General features: G+C 31.9%; 1 protein-coding gene and 1 non-coding gene across 6 annotated transcripts in view; one reads left to right on the top strand and one right to left on the bottom strand.

Moving 5' to 3' along the window:
* The window catches only part of LOC118194027 (uncharacterized), a 359,931-nt gene that overhangs the window by 227,105 nt on the left and 113,882 nt on the right, over window positions 1-18,944 (top strand). The window lies entirely within an intron of this gene.
* Window positions 15,036-15,109, bottom strand: TRNAT-AGU (transfer RNA threonine (anticodon AGU)). Its single transcript has one exon. It is a non-coding gene; the product is annotated as a tRNA-Thr (tRNA).

Below are 18,944 nucleotides of genomic sequence, written 5' to 3'. Positions count from 1 at the left end.
CAATATTATTTCTGTTGTAAACTTTTTGTTATGCAGTTAAGCTGAACTGGCCAGTCTTTATATCAAACATCCCTTTAGAGAAACGACGAAAACGGTCACGCAACTTGCTCTTTCTCCAGAATTTAAATCCGGTTCCAGTTGCCAGTATTTTTTTGGTTTTAAGCTTTTTAGAGACATCAAGCTATATCGATGCAGGAGACGTGAAAAATGTGCAGTGCCCTCGCCGGGATTCGAACACCGTATCTCTCGACTGCTAGCCGGACATGCTATCCGTTTATACCCTGAAGGCACATGTTAAGGAGGAATAAAACACTTAAACCGTTCTGCCATGAATAGACGCCGACTGGCTGAAATGACAAAATGCTGATAATTCGTCCCATTTTCTGTTCCTCACGATTGGATAGATGAGTTGTATGAAGATGTTGGTTTGCTGACGTGTAACGTAAATACCGACCAGAAAGTTTTAGAGAGTTTGCCACGAAGGCAGACAGCTTTCGCTTACTTCGCTTCAAGCAAATAAATCAGATACTTAGAAAATTTTCGAACGAATTCAGCCCTTCCTTTAGGAAGAGCACCCAATGTTCTCGTGGTTCCTCGTGGCAGAGAGCCCTTGGTCACTTTGTGGTAATCAAACAATCCAATCCAGTATAAAGTGAAGTCATTATAATCGACTAATTAATTCGGTCACTACTGAGAAAGACGTTCGTAGTTAAGACAAAATCGCGGTTAATCCAAGAGCATTAAAAACACAGGAAAAAGGAATAACCTAACCTTATAATTAGCAGATATTATTAACTGTTTTTTCTTAATTTCGAAGCTGTTTAAATCTGGAGAATAAAACCATTTGGGATCGCAAATTAAATCAGCATTCTTAACCAGAAGAACACATTGTAAGTAACGGAAGAATAAGCAATATAAGGAATGACGAAAATAACTCATAAATGAATTTAGAGAACGATGTTTAAGAGAGGACTTGAATGGTGTCATTGTATTCAAACTCTTTACAGAAAAAGTCGGTAAGAAAATTGTATTTGTTTATTTATTTATTTTGTACAGTGTAAATAAATTACATATTAAGTGCAATTAAATTATCTGTTCAGGATTTTAAAAAAAATTTCAATATATCATTATTTCAAACTGGAGGAGAAACACGCCAATATAAAATTTAAAATTAAGCAAAACAGCAACTTTATTTGGGCGTAGATGTTGAAGAAATCTCTAAATTGAATTTTGTTCAATATCTGCTCCAAAATCAGTTTACTAATTTGCTTAATTTTAAATATCATCATGTGCCATCATTGCTGTTACCCCCAAGCAATTTTCTTTTCCTTTCTTGCATTTTCCACAGAGATAATTTTGTTTTACGTTAAGGGTTTGGGATAGCAATTCTTCCTCGTTCCGTAATAAAAACAAACCCTTTTTTAGACAGGCCTGAATAATCAGCAACGTGAATAATTCGCCACCGGTTAAGAAAGAGTCTACTGTACTTAACTATGAGACAGAAGTTGCAATGAACGACAAATCGGACTTATTTCTTAAGCTTTCAGAAACCTTATTTCATTCAATTTTTTTTTATTTGAAAAAAAAAAAAAAAAAAAAAATGGAATTTTTGTTACAAGCAACAAAGAACAATAGATCTTTAAGCTAAAGAAAAAAAGTTTTCATATAATTAGATCACTTGTATTACAAAAGGTATTTTATTATATTCCAAAATGAATTCTTCTCCGCGTTCTGATATTTAAGAAACGTTTTTGGCATTGCTCTTTGCTATTTTGAATTTATATGACTTCTTATTTAACGTATGTGACGTTTTATATGACATTATTAAGCAAGATTGTAAAAGTGAAACTTTTTCACTCTTTTGTTTGCAACGAGTTTTGGATAAGCTGTTTCATTCTCTTCGCTTATTTTTTATGTGACTCTGACTCAGTGCACCTACATACTGCTATTACACTGACCCGCATACGTACTTCAGGAAAATTTCTTTCCTCTGTCTGAAAATGACATATTTATTTCTAAATTGTTTTCTTTTATGCCATTAACATATTTGTCGCTTTCATAAAGAAGTGTAATATGTTAGAGACATTTTATTGTTATTTATATAAATTTATGAAGTTCTGAGCTACCTATATCAGAAATATTTTATCTTTCCAGAAGATTAACCTAAGAATTTTAAAAAAGTTGCGGATCAATTATTTAATTTCTTATTTAAAATTAATATAGATCTTTTTCTGATAATAATATATCACTAAGTTATAGAAACTGTAAATATATTTGCATATTTTACGTCTTGTTGATATATATTATTATTAAAAAAAGTAAATATAATATTTACATAAAAAGTAGCTAATTTTTAAGTAAATACATAAATAACTAATATTAATAATATTTTAAGGAGTCAAATAATTTATAAATAAATGTAACTTTTTAATTTGGGAAAAACTTTATTAATAAATGCTGAATACTTTACATCTAAAACTGTTTTTTTAAATAAATTTCTGAACACTTCTGAACTTGCAAGACATTCATCTGAAGCCGCTGGTATTTCTATAAATTATTTATTTATGCGAAAACATAGTTTATGAAAAGATAGAATTTAAATGAATTCGATTACATTCTTATTTGCGAGAGATATTCTGGGATACTTGAAGAAAAAAAAAAACTCCTAACTTGAGGATTATCTAAGGTTTCTAAGCTGTCAACAACGTCTATGTCTTCTTTACTTAATGTAAAATTGAAAGAACTTTTTTTTAATGCAAGAAACCCTAGAAATGAAAGGAAAAATTAATTCACACGTGATTTCGAACTTCTAAGAAAAGCAGTGACTATTTTCGATTTGATACTTTTCTATTTTTTTACAGGTTTCAAAGTCTGAACTTCCTACTTATTTCCCGGTCCTTTTATTTACTGAAATTTTACATATATCTTGGACTGTCTGACAGCTATTTTTAATTAATTGAATACGTTTTCCATGATAATCTGAAACAAACAACTATTAGGATTGAAAATGCTGCATAAACTAGGCTATGACGACGTATGCTTTAGATATGATTATTCAGCTATGGTGCCCGAACACCCGGAGGTGCTTGGCGCATATTTAGGGCTTCCACTGAGGTCTACCATTCATTGCAAAATTTTTGCCTTTAATAGATTCTGAAAACAGAAAATTGGGAATAAAGTTTTCTTAAATATTTTCTTCTGTGTGGTACAAACAATAACTGGATTACGTATTTATTTTTAGTTGATGTCTGTGATTAAAGGCTCACATCAGGACTCAGGTAGTGAGGTGTAAAAATCGCTTTACTATACCAGATAAATTATTTTTAAGCAAGGAAGATCATATATTTATCACAGCACCACACAAAATAATTTTACAATTACATTGTAACACAACAAAACTGAATATATTTCTCTACCTTTTACTATCATTAATAATGAGTGAATTTTACTATTCTTAACTGTATAGAAAGCACTAGGAGAAATAATTGTATTAATATGTTTAGACTTTATGAAAGACATTATTACATCTTATTCATAATATTGTTGCATCTTATACCATTCCGGAAAGCCTACAGATAACTTAAATGACCTTGTCATGAATCAGCTTTTTACTCAGTGGAGTAATTAATTGTGATAAATGGCTAAGAGTTGAGAAATGCATGTTTGCTGTTTATGGGCATTCATAAACCGGGAATATACACAGAAATTATTGTATGACAAACTGCTTTCGTTGAATCAAATTGGAAAGGAATCGTGAACTGTAAGAAAAAATAATTGTATATGCTTTTGTTTTCAACTTTATAAGATATTTTCTCCCTCCTTTCTGCACGCCTTCGTGGTGTAACGGTAGCGCACTCGACGCGTATTCGAGAGGTCCAGATTCAAGTCCCGACGGGGGCATTGCTCATTTTTCATGTTTCTAGCATCAAGATAACCTAATGATTCTACAACTTTAAAAGAGAACTTTAAAATCATATGTTTCTCACCTGATTTCTCCCTTTTTTTCCCCCCACACATTTGTGCTTATGCATTGTAAGTAGGATTTTTAAATAAGAATTTGGGAGTTTGGTCAAAATTTCAGGATATAATAAGCTTGCGCTGCAAAGAGGTTTGTGCCTTATGTGGTCACGAATTCAACTGATTCTCATTTTGAGGGATGAGCAAAATAAAACATTATCATAAACTCTTGATTTATAGGAGAATGACATAGCTTATTTCAGAAATTGCATTAATTGGAGCTTGGCAGCCTGCGTAAACATATTATCATATTAATTCTTATATATATTGTTTGAGCTATTGTACATTTTATCGCAGTTAATTCCCTTTTAAAACATTGTTACTAGAATCAGAGTGACCCTTCCACATGTTTTTATTCGTTGGCGATGTGTACAGAGCATTTAACAGAAGTTTCCACAGATGGTGTTTTGAAATTATTGTACAAGATTAATTTTCTTACACACTATTGAGCTTATTTACAGGAAGATTTTCCTGAACTCTCCACGACAGCCCTCATTTTTTTTACTCCTTCCGAAGCTACTTATTTGTAGAAAAAATAATTTTCTGATTAATAGAAAAGATAATATTAATGTGTATAGAAAAATTAATATTAATGTGAAAGAGCATTTCTAATGAGTAAGATATTGAAAACCAGTCTTTTAGATATATCCTAAACTGCCACAAAAGCCGGTTTTTCAATAATTGCTTTAACAGCCTTAATTTTTTCAACAAAACGTGTCGAAGCCCTAATGAATAGCAATCAGTGATACTGGTTAACAAATAAGGAGAAAATGCAATACATTTGTAAATTTAAAATGTAGAAATTTAAAATTTAAATGAATGAAAAAAATAAAAGATATAAAACAAATCCTGATACAGAAGAAAAAAGAAGTGTGAATATTTTTAGGCATCGTTTCATTTTTTAATATATCTCTATATTATATATCTACATTTTATATCTACATTTTTTATATCTACATTTTCTTTAATTTATTAAAAATTAAATTCGTCCTTAAGTTTTAGTCTACACATAAACAAGGACTAAAATTCTTTAATGCAAGCAACATTTGTAGACTAAAAACTAAACTTCATTTAATTTGTTTCTTAATTATCGTATCTGACCAGACAGATAATCGTAAGTTTGAATTTTTCTGTTGAAACTTTCCGGAATTTTTTTTCGCAAATTGGAAACATTGCCCAAATGTCATTTACAAAGAGACAGCAAATTTTCTTAAATAATTTTAAATTGATAACTCTGAGAGCTTTATATACTTCATAGCTTCGCCATTTATTAAATATCCAAAGAGCAAGGAGAGTGATATTAGAACACAAAAGTAAATGTGAGTCTCTACAGAAGTTTCGGTTTTTCTTAGAGATTCAGTGTCGTAACTGGACTCCGGATGAAATTGAGCTTATCCCATAACATTATTCTAAACATAGTTTGGGCTTAAACAAGATCACTTGATACAAAAAAAAAAAAAAAAAAAAAAAAAAAAAAAAAATGACTGAGTGTTTGGTAGTTAGCTTCCAATGCCTCCTCGCTAAGAAAAGAATCATGAATCATGTATCCAATGAAAACTTATTACATTTGTATATTTTTCGAAACTAAAAGTATATTGAACTATAAATGTTATCTGCTAGAGGTTAAGTATACACATTTTTACATTATTTTGTTCAACCCAATATGTAATATGTCACTGTTTAATAAAGACATAGTTGCTTGAAGAAAATAATTATCTCCGTGTAATTCTCGAAATTTTTAGTCCATGTGTTATTATTCCAGGATCAAATTTTGCGTAAAATCAAAGCCTATTTTAGAAGAATTAAACATACTGCTGAAGATATAGCAAACATTTGGAATAAGAATGCTAGTCATGAAAGATCTAAGAGTGGCAGTTGCATGGCTTTCCGATGGAATGATACTAAGGGTTATAATAAAAAGGATTTCGAGCCGAAATGGTTGAAACAGAGAAAGAGAAAACTGGATGGAATATAGCTTGGAAAGGAAAACGATCTCATGCCATAGAGGGTGGTTGGCAAGATTGGGAGCCTATTATGCTTAATTAACCGTAACAACTTAAAGGAACGAATGAATAAATATAAGGAGATACCTGTATTCTAAATTATTTTTTTATTTTCATTATTGTATTAGCTAGTAAATATCGTTTTCCACTGTAGGGAGACTTAAGAATGTATAAGCTGATATTAAAATGAAATTACTATTTCACCCTTTTTCTTTCTTTTATGTATTTTGTACTGTATTCCCAGGCGTAAATTTTACTTAGATCTCAAATTAATATAGAATGCTCCTGATTTTCATTACGTGCCATGATATTTTAAATTGATTATATATAGAGAGTTTTAGTATTTTCATTAAGAGTGGGCCATAGGTATTTGATGAAATAGGTTGAAGACTGTTTTCTATAAATAATTAATTTTAGGATTCATTATTGCTTTAGCTCGTTACGTTACAGTAGGTACACATCTGAAACTGACAGGGCAAAAGAGGTAGGAATGGGCAGAACACTAAAATTTCACCATTGGTTGTGCAGGTATAGTCTCATTGTCCTAATTGTATACTCTGCCCCAGTTCTAATGAAGACCTTTCCGAGAGAACTAACCCGAGAGCACTCGAGAGGGACTTTCGCCTCACCAAGTACTTCAGGTGCCTCCATGCCGCACAGTACTATAAGCTTACAAACATCCATGCTTTCTTCGGTATTTGAGCTCTATCCAATGTTACGGCGACCGATATTGCTAATCATTATAGATCGAAGTGGAATCTAAAATTTACCGAAAAACACGATAGCAATAATACAGTCCTTTGTTAGAGGGAATCTGGATTTCAGTTTACTCTTCGTGCAGTTGATTAACAAAGTTCAGAATATCTTTTTCTGTTTGCATAGTTTTGCATAACTAAGTTCATAATCTTAAGAGTATTGTTACATGCATACATGTACAGAAAAGACAAAATAAAATATATTCGCTCTTTCTCTTTTCTTTTCTCCCCCCTCCCAATATAGCTGGACTAGAGTGTGAAACTCTTTTTATTATTTTTTCTCTAATTGATTAAGTCAAGAAATTAATAATTTTAATGCAAAGAAATAAAAATAATATTCCATTACAATGTTGAATTTTCTTTCTTCTCTGTGAACGTTTTTTCTAAAATTTTTTGTTGTTCTTTCAAAGCCTAATTAGCTTGCGTAAAACTCGAAAATCTAATAATTAGAATAATTAGAAGATAAGTTGTGCAACTGACTGTACCAAGTTACGTAAAGGGTTTTTCCTTCTTCTTTCAGAAAGGGACTTGGTTTCAACTAATGAAGCAGGAAATAATTGTATAACATCTGAGCACATCTGTACCATTTTTATTCATTTAATTGCTATTACTTTTCATATTCCGAATTTAATGATTCGGAAGATATTTTTATTTGCTGTCCATGAAAACACTTCTTTAGAATTCGTTTAAATAATGTTTTGGAAATTTTTAAGCAAAAATGGAAATAGGATACGAATTGTAAAAGTGAATATTGTTACAAAATTGTTATGCTTTTCTTAATTTGTGTTAAACCCTATCATATTTTAGATATAATTTCGCAGTTTCTTTTTTGTCGACTCAGCTTTAAAAAACGGAAATCTTTAAATGAAATATTTTACATCTACTCATCTACTTTATTTTTTCTTAGGGCAACTGTCATGTTTTACTTCTTCTCTGATCTCTGATTTAGTATGCAAGAAGCGTCCCTGAATAAATTCTTTATGAATTTACATGGACGTTACTCTTAGAACTTTCTCATTATTCCAAGCGTGAAAGCCTAACTATATCCTTGTGGAGTTTTCACTGAAATGTTACTTTGATTTTCCGTCGTTTGTCAACTATGATTGAACTGTTTATGCTGCTCTAACAGTGATTCAAGCCTGAGGTGTCTGGCCTATATTGTCTCAGTTTGTTGTCACTGTTACACTTTCAATCAAATAGAATTACTCAATTGACCTAGTTTTATAACAAATTTCTTTTAGTCTTTTCTGACATCGAGGCCATAAATTAATTTTAAAAGATTAAAATGTTTTACCATTCATGTCTATGCTTACGTATCATGCGAAAGACAGAGATTTCTCATTGTTTCTGACATCTTGATAAACAGAATGCAATGTCAGTCTGCTCTCTGAGCACGTTAATTCCTTAGAATTTGTCCCTTCAATACACTAAACACGTTGAGCACAACCTACTTTAAGTTTTCTGAAGTTTCTTTCATTACAGCTCCTGCGATAGTAAAAGATCTGATTTGTTTGACGGATTTTAAATATTAATCGCTGATCGTAATCTTTGCTGTTAAAAAATTGAATTACTTGAAATTTAATTGAATGCCATTATCTTTTTCAGAGATATCTGTAACGGCTTCAATAGGAATTTTTGCATTAAAGCCTATTATGTATCATTCGCTGTAGTTTTCATAGGAAGGGGCTTTTTTTACGGGGGGGAAATGAAAAGTCTAATAAATTGCATGTCCAAGATAAAGTGGTCATTACCTAAATATTTATTACAATCTCACGGATGGGTCAAACAATGCTGTTTGCGGCCAATTTGTCTTTCGACATCTGCTTGAAATTGTATGTTAAGTTGGAGAAGTAGGATTTATCATAATAACGAGCCATTTCAAACCATTTGTTGACTGCCGATTGTTTCCCAGCATTTTGATGTCCGGATGAAGGGAGAAAAAAAATAGCAGAGTGTCATGCAACTAAAATTCCAGATAAGAACTTCCGATTGTCATCTTTCGTCTGACAGGCAAAATACTCATTTCAAGGTCACTGGTGCGAAGAATTTGCGAATGTCCTTGAAGACAAAAAAATATGACGTTATTATTATGGAAGAATGAAACACCACTAATTGTACGACTTTTTTATTATTCTTATCCGTTTAATAATACAGGTGTATCAAAATCGCAAGAAAGCAATATCACGAAGTTATATATTGTCTGTGTTTTTCTTTGCATACTGCTTTCGTTTCCATACTGTTTAGTTTTCCGTACCTGAGTTCTAGCTCTTGAATGCATTGTTATATATATTCATGTACAGAAAAAAAAAGAGACCGAAATATATTTTTCGCTCTCTTTTTTTTAAAGTAACTCAACTACTGCTGTTTATTCGCTCTGGGTAAATTACACAGCAGAAATGAATTTTAAAATGAGAAGGTTATTAATTAATTACACCGATTCTGGTAGCTTCAAACAGACATCTAATTCCGAAAACCCAAAAAGTGTGCAACGGAAATACAGTTCATTTTCATTTATTATTCGATGTAATAGCCATGAACAAATTCTGAGAATTCCTTTACCATTCTTTCGAGTTTCGAGCTTGTGATAAACAGTATATATTTCATGCAAACCGTACTATTTGCACTTTAAGTTATAAAGTTTGACTTTTGCTGGTAATATAAACTATTATCAAATTCCTAACAGATAGTAAGCGAATTACCGGTATGTCTGGACAGATTCAAAAGTTTTGGAAAGTTTGAAAACAAACCTTTTTATTAACTCAGAACCGGAAGAAACGATACAGCTTACAATACAGCCAACCATTTGTGTCGATGTAACTTAAAGTAAGTTCATATTTAAAATTAAACTAGTAGTCGAAAACTATAAATTTCAATTTAACACAAATCTAACCGGCGTAAGTATTTAAATGTCGACACTATAATGCAAAGCCGAAGAATGAAATATTTTCTAAGCTAGTAAAAACCTAATAACGTGGCCTCGAGAAGCAGAACACGCTCTGTCTTAGACACCAACAATCTCGGCTTAAATACCTTAATCTAATTTGTGTTCTGGTAAGGAAACGGAAGGGAGAAGGAACAGAAAAGATCTAAATCATAATAACTGGTTAAATTAGCATAAAAGAACGTTACAAAGTGTAGTACAGTCATTGGAGTTTTCAGGAGGCTATAAATGACGTGTTATTCGCCTAGGCGAAAATCCAAATCTCAGTTGTACTTTGAAAATGTGCTCTGTTAACTGTAAACTTAGTTCTTTTAGTTACCTTTTTTCTAGTCGAGTCTACCCTAATAATTTTATTATTTGAACACAGCTTTCATATAATAACGAATCATATAAGTCTCAAAAGTTTAATTTAATATTATAATAAAGTGGATAAAGGCTTTCCTTGTGCTATGGTAGTGCGTTTACGGTCTGCTGATATTCCAGATTCGATTCATAAGCAAAACCTTCTTAACAGAGAGCACAAAATCCATTTAGCATTGGAATAACATATAGCAATGGATAGGATATATGTTTTTCGTAATCTTCATTTAAATTACAAATAAGTAGTTTGAATTGAAATTTATTCCATTAACATAAAAATGACTATCATGTCAATTTCAGTAAGCGAATATAGCATTATCAGAGTTCTTCTGGCGAACTAAATGCTAATTGGTGCTCATTTCGCGAAAATTCAGTATAGTTAACAGGTACTGGCGAAAGTACGTTGAATCATTAAGAAAAAAAGCGTCAAGTGAACGTTTAACAAGTAAGATGAATTACATCTGTTTCGCGAACTTGTTTTTAATGAGCGGTAAACAATGCAAACCATTGATTAGGAAATGACATAAAATCTTCCTAACTTATTACTACCGCTCCTCATGCAGATCAGTTTATTTTAAGTTTCGCTCAGACAGTTTCTAAGTTGTTAGGCAATAATTAAGCGATCATTAAACAGAAACCCCCTTTTTTTGTTTTTGATAAATTTGGATGATTATGTGATTTTGTTTTAGTCTGGTTTTGTTAAATTAACCGGCTACAAAGCGAATACGAATGTAGACGAAAAAATTCATAACGGTTTAGAAAACAGATGTTATATTACTATGCAGGACCACGACAAGTACTGGCGATACTTGTGTTGGCATGTCAGGAAGAATTCCAATTATGTAATTCTGGAATAAAGAAATAAAAGAAACTCTAAATCCTCAGGTTTATTTGGAACTTTCTGTGAGAGCGTCGACTAATTCACACGCTTAGAAATTCTTAATTTTTGGAAACATTTAAAAAAATGCTTTGTCTTAGGAAACTCAATTCCCAACCCTAAAATTCTACATTATAATTGACGCAACTGAAGGAGATTTTTCTAACAAAGGCCAACAGAAACATTTGTAACTGAGAGCTGAACCGAAACTATGCAAACTCTAAGAAATCTATAACGAAGACTGTAAGAAATCTTAACAATTAAACTGCCAAGACTTCTTTTTCTTCTTGGGCATAATTAGAATAAGGCGTTATTGCGTTACTAATGGTTTATATTATTATGCAGACCTCGATGAAAAATAACCCAAAACCATTGATTATACTTTCACTGCAATGTTCAGTTCAATGAAGTGAAGCGTAGATGACCAGCATCATATAGCTTATTAAATAAATAACTCACAACAACACTTAAGCTTATTGCAGACTTTGCGACAGGCGGTGGTTGAACAATTATTATGTAAGAAATGCAGCTAATTTTTTTTCAGATGTGATTTAGCTTTAAATTTCTGTCGCTACCAATGGCGCTTTATGGAATTGCACGTATTGAGCGCTAAAATCATCGAAAATTTGAACTTTTTATTGCAGACCTGTGTTAATTTTATGATAGAAATATTTGAAATTTAGCACCTACAATATTTTATGTATTCATAACGTATCTAACTTTTTAAAACTTTTCTTTTATGCTTGTAAACTACATGTTTTGTCTGTTCGAATATTATTACTGGAAAAAATAATCATCTAAGTGGAATTACTCAGTTCAGACCCACGTTATCTCAAGGGTCAACTGTATAATATATACGACTAGAAAGATTTATTCTTCCAAAAGTATAGTTGAATAAACTAAGCTAGTTTTAACTTAACACCCATTTGCAGTGAAGAATTACAAATCTGTTGTAGAGACATTAGGTTGTTTGGAAGTAGGAGACATGAAAAATGAGCAATGCTCTCGGCGGGACTCGAACCACGGACCTCTCGAATACTCGCCGAGCGTGCTGATCACTACACCGCGAAGGCATGCTAAGAAAGCGGGAGGAATACCTTATACTGTTATGCAGAGACATCTAAATAAAGGCTCTAACTGGTTTTGAAAATGTTCTTCACGAATATCTAGCTTCTTCCTATCAATCTGATGTCTTTTGTTCAAATGTTATTCAAGAATATTTTTATGTTTCGTTTAAGTGTTAATCGTACCAAATGACTGGCAATTGTATCTAAAGGTAGCTGTATTCTTTATTCTGCACGACGTTGAATAAAACATGAATCCGTTTAAACTGAATGAGATTTGCAGTTGAATGGATTGTTTAAAGTTTAAGTCACTTCTTTTATTTAATTTTTTATGGAAGAGTGAATGGGTGAGAGGGTGAATGAGTGAGCGAGTGGGGTGGGTTGGTGAATGAGCGAGTGAGTGAATTAATGAGTGACTGACAGCTGACTGACTGAATGACTGAAGAGAGAGCGAGTAAGATAAAGGTATTACTTCTTATTTTTGTTTACCTAACAATGATTATTCTTTAAAAATCTCCTATTTAAAATGATTCGAAATCTAATTTTAAGGTATGAAATGTAAACGAAAGAAATGGTAACATTATGTTCATCGCCTGTATACCGTATAATAAGAAAGAGTCGGAGTTAAAGACATATGAATGCTTGATATTTTTTCTCAAATATACATTATTCATCTTGTGTTTGTCGAGAATCTTTTAGTAAACTACGAAACGAATCCAATTTATTTCTTACTGACTGTTAATGTTCAATTTCTTCTAGTAAGAAGTGAAACTAATTATAGAGAGTAAAATGCAAAATGCTACGCTTATTTAGGAAAAATAAGGTATTAAGTCTACTTATTCTTATGTGATGGTCTTAATTTTTCTTCTTGTCTGTTCTAAACAATATTCCTCATTTTGTTTCATTCTGTATGCATCTATTTGAAGAAGATGAAGTAAGACAGCTTAATACAGATTCTTGGTTTACATGAATTTTAAAATAAATCTGTCTGGAAAGGAATATTGTTGTTAGCAAACTACTGATTGTTGTTAATTTGCATTATCATTCGGTAGCTTTTAAAAGTAAGTTTGCGAGCCAGACATAATCTTCGTTATTTACAAGCATTCGTTTATCGTATTTTTTTTAATGATTAATGTATTTCTGTAACTACCCACTTACCTGTGAGCAAGCAGTTATTTAACTCATCCAGAATTCCGATTATCTTAAATTCTAGACTAACATTTCTTCTGGATATCTGTTGCCTGCTGAAGTCATTTTACAAGTTATCGATTAACAGAAGTGAAATAATCTAACAGATTCTTTTATAAGGTAGTTCTCCTTAGCATGCCTTCGTGGTGTAATGGCCAATCCACTCGGCGTGTATTCGAGAGGCCCAAGGCTCGAATTCCACATTGCTCCTTTTTCACGTACTCCAGCTTTAAAATAACCTACTGACTCTACACTTTAAAGTAGAAAAAATTTAATCCTATTCCAAATTATATTTCATTTCGAGTTAAATTCATTGACTTTGATTCGTTTCAATGTTAACTAACTCAGAGTCTTAAAAATAGCAATATTATTAAGAAATTAATTCATTTTTGGAAGCATTACAAAATTTCTAGTTATGCCATCTTCATGTTATCGGACAAAACGCTATTTAATATACCATGATTTTTCTATTTAAATTAAAGGCAAGTGATGTCGTTTTCCCCGTTTGGAATACGGACAGAGAGCACTTCAAATACTTAGTTTTAAATCTGACTATTCCTGAAAAGGAAATGTGTTTTATCATTTTGAATTACGCATAACTAGTTTCCTATTAACCCCCTCGAACATCTTTGCCGTGCTGTGAATTATGACTTACATATTTCTCAAAAAGTGTTCTTCGAAAATACCTTGCTATCTTGAGTAGGTGTACCTCTGCCAAAAATTACACCTCCGTTACTGTATGCCGAATAATCTCTAAGCGTAACGGAGCTGACAGCAGTTAGATCATTTATGTTTCTCAAGACAAGAACTTTTTTACGGTCAAGGACTTAACTGCACAAGGCCGAATCGCTTTGAAGATAGTTTTCTGGAGCTGCGTTAGATATTGATACGAAACGAGGAAAATTATTACTTGGTAATTATCAGTACTAGTCAAAGATCAGTCTTCTCGATAAAAAAACGTTTTATTTCTTTTTTCTTCAGAAAATGAAGACGCAGTTTCCACTATCTCATTTAGAAGATGCTTTCTTTTTGGATTTTGGGATTTCAAGACCGCAAGGTATTTTCGTATGCGAATAATTCATGCGTTTCGTCTACAGTAATAAGAGACGCAGGCGTGAGAAATTATACGAAAAGAAAATTAATTACCACTGTAGCAAGCAGTCGCCGCTCAGTGACCTAAATCTCGTTCGTAATTCGTCGGTGACTGACTCACAATGTAGAGTTTCACTTGATGGTAAAAGGAATAATTAAAATATATCATTTTACTAATAAAGTTATTTTCAACAAATTATAAGATACTTTTTTCCCGACTTTCTTGATGTAAATTATTTTTGCTCGTGAACTGCTCACGACTGAATGTCTCTGTTTTTTTTTTTTTTTTTTTTTTAGGTAATTAGTCAAAAGATAATGTTACATGTTGTTTGCTTAGCTATGCTGTTACTTTAACAAATTTTGACTTTTCTGAAATAATGCTGTTGCGTTTTACCTCTGAATTTTAAAGCTGTACTTAACATGTATGTCAAAAAATGTACTTAACATGTTTTGAGTAATATTTCCGACTCTGCCATCATCAATAATTTTAAATTGACGAGGGTTTTTAGAAAGAAAGTGTTTTGCCCGAAATTCTTAGAAACATTTGCTACTCATAAGAAAAATAGACAATTTTTTTGTTTTAATCATGTCTTAAATAAGAAGTGATATATTCCTTTATATCAGTCATAAATGTCAATGGAAAGATATATCCTCTTATGTTGAAAATTAAAAACGTTTGTAGAGACGTTTGTGGCATTAGGTATTTTTTGGAAGCAGGCAAGATGAAAAATGAGCAATCGCCTTCGCCGGGATTCGAACCACGGACCTCTGGATTACTGGCCCAGCGTGCAGAACCACTACACCACGAAGGCACGCTAGGAAGGCGGGAGAAATACCTTATATACTCCCCCTTTTAAAGAGCGACTGGGGTTTTTAAGGGACCCAATCGCCAAATCCTGGGTGTGGAGAATCATCATCCTCCACCATTTTAGTTCGGCCGCCACTGTAGAGACATTAGGTATTTTTTGGAAGCAGGCAAGATGAAAAATTAGCAACGCCTTCGCCGGGAATCGAACCACGGGCCTCTGGAGTACCGGCCCAGCGTGCAGACCACCACACCACGAAGGCATGCCAAGAAGGTGGGAGAAATAACTGACAACAGCGTCGCAGCATCATTCACAGCTCGAAACACAGAATTCGTAGAATGATACACAGGATCTGAAATTTTGGCAGTACGCCACAACAAGTTTTCTGACACTATAAGTTTACGCTTAATTATGGATCTGATGAAATTTTCGATTTAAAGCAGGGTTTAGGAATTGGAAATTTACCGTTAGTAATGAGATATTATGTTTTGTAATTAATTTAGTAATTACTCTCTTATTATTCGTAAGCATTTGTAAACATGCACACTTTTAAATAATACTGCTTTTCAAGTTTTATCCACGAGACTATTAATCGATAACTTTAATGTAGTATAATTAAACATTCTATTTAAGAAAATTTTGATTTAACTTCAAAATTTGCAATTCGATATGTTTGTTATTGAGCTCTTTAATCAGATTTAAGTTCACATAAAAGATTAAAATTAAAGTTTTGAAATTTATTCTACATAAAATATGATAAAAGTTAATATTATTGCTAAGAATATGTAAGAATGCGCCTTTTCAGTTTAGCGCCTTTTCAGTATGATGCGCCTTTTCAGTTTTGTACAAAAATGAATTATATTCTAATTTAAAAAAATACGCATTTCTATTTTAAAAAAAAGTACGTTTTCAGATGACATTAGTGGGTTCTTAAGCAATTAATGTCGTTTGTGGGAAACAACTGCTTCTAAAATTGATCTCTTATAAAATTAGTATTGATAGAGATAACTGATTTTCTAACTTATTGGCGGAAATAAAAGACATAAACTAAAAACATTTAAGGGTCTTTATAAAAGTCTCTAATCTAAGGCTCTAAATCTGAATTATTTTGTTTTTGACAAGGCATCTAATAAGCTACCATAAAAATATTAATTTAATAATTTAAGATGAAAAATTTATTTGGGAGAGCAAGACTCAGTTCTCCTTTTCATTTCTAAAGAAATAAGAGGTATTAGGAAGAAATGCCTGGGTGAGGTGAGAATGCGGGACGCATAAACTGTAAAAAACCAAATATCCAAGAGTCCTCCTGATCAGTATAGTTTAATTTTATCCTCATGAAGTATAAAACTGTAGTTGAAATGCATTTTAGAGTTTCATGACTTCGTTTTAAAGTTTCGTAATTGGAATTCGCCGTCCTCACGAGGGAAAAAAAATAAAAGGAAAACTACAGTTCTTTCATCACAGAAAACGACTGACTAAATTCCATGGGTGGGGGGTTTTATTTCTAAATCCGTATTTTGTTTAAATTTATGTTAATTCTTTTCTTGGCGGTAAGAAAGCATTAACTAATAGTAATCATTTAATAAACAGGAATATACTAGTGTAATGGTGTCTCTTAAAACTTTTCACACAGAGCGTTTCATAGTTACATAGATATGTATTCTAAATTAGTATAATTTAAATAGTTTTTTCCTAGCGGCACTTTTTTCGTGTGCTTGTGTATATATTGTGTTCGCAAAAATTAAAAAATTTTAAATTGTGGAAGTCGGGCGGTAGAAACTGTAGCGTGAAATTTATTCATTAGCTGCATAGCTGAAAAGTTTTATCGATAAAAGATCTTGGAATTCTGTAAACCAGTTACAGTGTTTTCAGTTTTCATTTCAGTTCTGTCACGAGCTAAAAGGCTGTATTTAAATCTTATGAAAGAGATCATGAGTACTGTGTTCAAGTTTCATATCCAGGTTAATATGATTCAAAAACGAGTTTGTATTTTGCAATGAGAAGATGATTAGATTGATATTTGGTTTGAAAATAGCTTTTGCTTGGCATGCAGCCTTATAGGGGTGCAAATGTTTTTCGTGACCTGTTCGTGTTGTCTATACCTGAGAGTATTAAATGTCTCCCTTAAGGAAAAAGAAAACAAAGGACACAATGAAATCAGATTGAAGCGGCTATTTTGAAGTTTGTTGCATTTAAAAGTCTTTTTTTATGTTAATATGCTTGGACTGCAGTGATTCAACTCGATGGACAACTCGGATTAAACGCTAAGCTATAATTGTCTTTATTAACACATAGTTATTTTGACCAGCTTAGTTCTCTTTAATGACTCTGCGCGACAAATTGCAGGCAAAGAACCTTTATATAGTAAAAGGGGAATGTATTATCAGCTAGTTTTATTTAGATGTTTGTAATTACAGTTCTTCGTGATTCATATTTGATACTAAATACAATCAAGCCACAGTGGATAAGAAGTACAATTTGTATATATTCGAATTAAGTATAGGATATACACTCACTGTTACACTATTCCGCAAGCCGATAAAAGTTAAGTATTATTTTCGATTTATTGCCTCACCAATGGCATAACAAAGGTTACACATACGGCGACCTGGTTGAAAGGACCAAATGTTTGTATTTTTAACGATTTGATTTCGTAAATTATCTATATAGGTGTATATACTGATCGTTGTCTTATATATGTTTAACAGCACGAAAGAAAAGAATATTAATATGATACATACAAAAAATACTGATATAAAAATTCTTAATTAATAAAAAATAAATAATAATAATTAAATTTATAAAAAACATCATATAACATATGCATAAATAAATAACAAAAATAACTGAAAGATAATTTGAAGATATACAGTTAAGTCATGATACTTAAAATGAACATAAGTTCTTTAATATGACATCTCTTGCCCCTCCCCGCAAAAAAATTCATGCCAAGCAGCAAGAGATTTAAAAAACGTAATCTGTTAAGAACAAGAGATTTAAACAAAATAAACTTTAATTTATATTTCTGGTTCAGAGAGCTTTTATGAATTTGTTTCCAACACACTGGTATAGGGTAAGCAATTTTTGAAAAATGAACTTTGCACTTGACTTCTTTGTCTTCTCTTTCTAACCCCCGATAATTTGGAAACCAGTTTCAGCATGATGATACCTCCGCCCACTATGTTAATGTACGCATTCTTCTTCCATGCACATAGAATTGCATGGAATGAATTTTCATACCTCTATGCTCACGTCTTACGTAACATTTAAAATCATAAAAATGTTTTCTCTGTAATATTATCTTAAAAAGAGGATATTCTTGCTCTCTTAGAAACACATGAAAATCAGAAATAAAATTTTTCGCTCACTTTAGGCAATTTTTAAAGACTTTTTTTATAGTTTTATTGATCAGTTAAGGTTTATAAGTTGTTATTTTCTTGTCATTCTAATTTCGTTCGATTCATAGTACTTACTTCAGAAGAGCGTAATATTGAATATTACATAAGTGCACATTTATAATGCAACGCAATCATAATTCTTACCTTAGTCACTGAGCGATTTCCAATCAAAGAAGCTACAACAGTACTTTTATCTGAGTTTGCTGTGAAAACCAAAATTTAGGATTGAGCCGAAATTTGTAATTAGGAAACTGAAAAAATTTCAGCCTTTTTCAAGTTGTAAATTGTGGCTAGGATAATTAGTAATTCTTTATACACAATTACCGGTAGCTTACGAATCTGTATACACTGGTGTGCAAAAATTAAGGACGAGACGGTTTTTTCAATATAACTTTGTACAAAAGCTTTCCAAATCAACACATTTAATACCGTAAGATCCCCAA

This window comes from Stegodyphus dumicola, chromosome X1, assembly GCF_044657685.1.
Source record: "Stegodyphus dumicola isolate Sdum_Otavi_A_Nest chromosome X1, ASM4465768v1".
Taxonomy (NCBI): Eukaryota; Metazoa; Arthropoda; class Arachnida; order Araneae; family Eresidae; genus Stegodyphus; species Stegodyphus dumicola.
This window is presented reverse-complemented; position numbering and strand designations above follow the sequence as displayed.